This window comes from Megalops cyprinoides, chromosome 9 (assembly GCF_013368585.1).
Source record: "Megalops cyprinoides isolate fMegCyp1 chromosome 9, fMegCyp1.pri, whole genome shotgun sequence".
Classification (NCBI taxonomy): Eukaryota; Metazoa; Chordata; class Actinopteri; order Elopiformes; family Megalopidae; genus Megalops; species Megalops cyprinoides.
Genome location: NC_050591.1, coordinates 32123764 through 32128218, shown reverse-complemented (window position 1 = coordinate 32128218; position 4455 = coordinate 32123764). Strand labels below are relative to the sequence as shown.

General features: G+C 40.1%; 1 protein-coding gene across 1 annotated transcript in view; it reads left to right on the top strand.

Moving 5' to 3' along the window:
- LOC118782855 (integrin-linked protein kinase-like) overlaps positions 1-631 on the top strand; it is a 20143-nt gene extending 19512 nt beyond the window's left edge. The window contains exon 13 of the mRNA XM_036536463.1: positions 1-631. This exon is cut by the window's left edge and continues 680 nt beyond it. The gene's annotated coding sequence lies outside the window, so the exon portion shown is untranslated.
- The last annotated feature ends 3824 nt before the right edge of the window (positions 632-4455 follow it).

Below are 4455 nucleotides of genomic sequence, written 5' to 3'. Positions count from 1 at the left end.
TGCAATCAGTGTGATAGAGGCTGTGCAGCCTCTTAATTCTGGATCGCTCTTGACGCCTGAAGATGTAAATAGTGTTTTGGAGCTGCAGATCTGAGGGTTAGACACTGTAAAGAGATGTCTCCCGTGGTTTTTCAGGGGAGGAAGGATGTGACCTGCGGTTTCCTCACACAGTATTATTTCAGATTGGGCCACGTTAAAGCTTTGTCCCAGCTGTTAATGAAGTGATGACTGCAGCTAATGGTTCAGTTATATTATTTCTTACTTGTTTATTGGTTGCTCTTGTTGGTTGTAGTCCTCTTACGCTCTCCAGCTACCAAGCTTTCAGGAGTTGGCGCCGATCCCCCATCCCAGCATCCTCCAGGAGGAGACAGGAACTGAGCAGTGATGAAGCTTACTGTAGCCTCACAAAGACCCTTGCCTATTCTCCACCACTCATCTTTGGCTGTTGGAGAAATACCAAGGGAGGCTATCCTTAAGGGAATAGTTCATAAGTTCCCGTCCTTCATGGGAATTCAGAAGACCGTCAAACTGTGCATCAAAGGGGAAGCTAAGGGACGAGGTCTCTTAGCGAGCTGAACCTCACATATTGCTGTACCCTGGTGTCAGCCTTTGAATCACGTTGCATTTCATCAGCAAGATTTTCTGTTTGGATATTCTTCAGACTTGGAAGATTCCTTTTTTTGTTGTTTTTGTTTATTTTGTTGAATTTTTATGTTTTTTTTATAAAGAACAGCAATCCTTATACATTTCACTGGAGGTGAAAAATGAAGAGGAGGTGTGTGTGTGGGTGAGGGGTCTGGGGGAGTATTCATAAACTCAAGGTGAAAGTCTGTCTCTTTTATTTCAGTTTCAGTTCTCTGAAGACATGTTGCGTCCTATGTCATTTCCACCTAACAAGTGTCCCATGCTATACTTTTATTTTTATTCTTTTTTTTTTTTTTTTTACATGCATTTCTGTCTCCCTCCACCAGCTTGCTTGTTTGTGCTGAATCGGGGGCAAAAGCCAAAACGAAGCATGTCCTATACAAATGTATGTAATTTATATAAATATATTAAAAAAGAAAAACGAGTCTCACGTTCTTCTTTTTTGAAGGAGAGAGATATTCAGTATATGATGCCAGTTACCCCACTGTTTTTCCTCCAGTGTGCAGTAGTTCCTTCTCACGTCCTTATAGTCCTGGTATATTCTTGGACTTTGTGTTGTTCTCTGTGACAGTAATGGCTCTCATTTTGTCCCTCTTGAGTGACACCACAGTGGTTTATTTTTCAACATTTTCTGCAACTTGCCTCAGCATATGATGTCTCTAAGTACTGGGTAATGCCTGTTGGGTCAAGCATGAAATGCCACTTCGAGGCTGAGTACTAATTTGAATCATGATCAAATATAGCTGTAAAGTTGCAATGCACCATTTTTACTTGCAAAGCAGAGGAAAACTATAAATAAAACCAATCTCCTCTAAATTAGAAGGTACAGCATATTCCTTGGGTACTTATGGACTGTATTTTTTAGATGATGAACTTTCTTCTATGAAGCAGCCTGAACTTGCCAAACTAATAAAACAAAAGCATCTTGAATAACAATTTTTATTTGTTGCGATTTCAGCCAACCCTGTTAAAAAAAAACTTCCTCTTCCGTGCCAACTCATTCTGAACATTAGCATATGCTTCACTCTGAGTCTTTCAGATTAATTAAGCCTCAAATAAAACCCAGCCAATTTTGAGCTGCAACACTGCCTTGCAGGATTTACAATATGGTGTGAGCGAATGGTTCAAACAGAAATGGCTTCAGGTGACTTTACCATTGGATGTGGAACCAAAAAAAGGCCACCTCATTTTTGACCATGGGAACCACACTGCTTGCTTTGTGTGTGTTCCAGAAGCTCTCAGGCTTTTGCATGTGGGAGTGAAAATGTTTGATGGGAAACTTTCCAAACAGTGGTTAATCCAGTGAGGGGAACCCCCCATAAAGCCACTTAACCTCCAACACACTGGCATTCCTTGTTGAGCCCATTTAATGTGAAGAAACATTTTCTCACTGATTTCATTTTGAATATAAAGGTGAGTAATTCTAAAGCGGAGTTGCTTGAGACCTTATCAGTTTGATTTATTTTTCTGGCATTTTTTGCCAACGATTTTATCTGGATTACACAAAAACAATCATTGCATTAAAACGATAACTGATGCCTTAAGTCGCCAGTTCACATAAGCAAAACGTGATGGCTAGACTGAAAAGAACTGCCCCTGATGGTAATCTGGGATATGTTCTTTTTGGCTTAATATGGCTTTCTCTTGTAGTTCCTGCTCAGCACTCTGGTATTTTATGACTGCAGTCAAAATGTTATATAGCTGTGCTGGGGTGGCAGTGTAGCATAGTTTTTAAGGAGCAGGAATCATGATTGCTGGTTCAATTCCCTGCTGGGGCACTGCTGCTGCACTTTTGGTCAAGGTATTTAACCCACAATTGCCTCAGTAAATACCCAGCTGTATAAATGGATGACACTGGAAAAACAAACAAACAAAAAAACAACCTGTAACCAATGTAAGTCATTCTGGATAAGAGCGTCTGCTAAATGCCAATAATGTGATGATAATGCTTCAGTCTAAGCATTCCCAAAGTTGCCTTAAAAGTCTCTGTGCACCCAGATTTGCTTGGGAGGGTCTCAAAATTGCACACTGTTCAACATGGCTTGTCCATAGAGCCTGGACAAATGCATAGGGTCTCCATTGTGAAGGATCTTCAGATAACATGATGACATTTGATGTGCTCTGATTTGCAGTCAGATGATTCTGCTGTGCTGTGTTCTGCATCTGTAATTTTGGTGTCAATGTAAAAAAAACTGTAACTGATATAAGTCTTGATAAGAGCGTCTGCTAAATGCCAATAATGTTATGTAATGTAGACATTTATGCAAAGTTATTAATTGTGAAGTCTTCTGCTCATTTTTCCACCTCACTGACTTTAGACTGGCACAGTGACAGGTGTGCATTTTTATGCCTAATGGGCTGAGATGACTTCCTGAGGTACTCATTAAGAGTTTCAGAAAATGTCATCTTCTAATGATAGTATGCAGCCACAGAGGTCTTGCAATTAGCAAAGTCCACACTTTGCTAATTGCAGTCCCTCTTTGAGATGTCAAAAATCTGACTTCACTGTTCCCACACTTCTAGTTCTTTGTGTAATGGGATTATGTGCTCACGTTTTTTTGCTTGGGAAAATGTTATACTCAGCACAAGAAGCTCTTTGTCAGAAATACAACTACAAGATGAGAAAGATATAGTCCCTCATTTGTATGCATGACTTTTGCTGCAGATATCACTTGTATTGATATCTCTTCCTAAGGAGAAAATATGCCTTCTTTTGTAAGCCTTTTTAGCTGTGGATGCAGGAAGCTGCCAAAAATACTGATGAACTCACTTATTGACTGACACAATGTGGCTTACGAATTGAGTGAACAGCACCTGCAATAATGCTTATAACTTTGCTCCCAAGGCCAAAAAAGGCAGATAGTGCAGTGGCTGCCAATATAGACAGTGCCTGTTCAGCTGTTGTTTATTCAGACAAGTGTTTCATATTCCAAAAGGCATATGAAGTATGTACTGTTACCATATGGATATTGTGGCAGTTAATTGGTAAATGTTGAATGTATCAGCTGAATTCTTTTGAAAGTAAGAGCAGAAACAATATCCCACCTTGGCATAGACCCTGCAATGACCCTACAACAAAATCCAGACCACCGTCTTTTAGTACGCCAACCTGTTTTGGCTCAGCATACACAAGGTAAGATTCCTTGATTGAAGGACCTATTTGCACATTTATTTACAGTTTAGGGAAAGTGTAATTTTGTACTCGCCAGCTTGTTTCCTTGTACTGTCAGAGAGACGTACAGAGGGACTAAGGGGTGGAATATGCCACCCCAGATCCTAGACCTTTGAGAGAGAAGCATCAGGCTGTGGCCAGGGGCCCCTGAACTGGGAGAACTGATGGGGGAAGGAAAAAGACAGCAAAGTCTAAAAAAAATAAAAACAATTACTATGTATTGAGCAATAGACAAAATGCACCAAGGTTGGAGGAAACATTTGCAAATGAAACAATCCACACTCACAAGCAGCTTCTCAGCTTTCCAAACAGTTCTGTGTTTTCTTGCTACTGGGGAGATACACTCATTATAATTCACAGGCTTTCACACCAGTTATTTTTTACAGTCTAAGTGCTTAACCATTTCATTCAATGAATTATTATTCCTATTTATTCACTCTGAAGATGACAAAATGGAAGTCAGTATGTTTCCAAGACGTTCAGATGTTCATACTGTTTAGAGATCTACTAAAGCAGAGCTTAATGTGGACACTGAATCGGCATATTACACGCCCGCTTTAAGGTGCAATGAAACGGTCACGTGCTTGTGGCTGTGTTCTCACTGTTTAAGTGTATTGGAGGAATAGAGACAAGATACA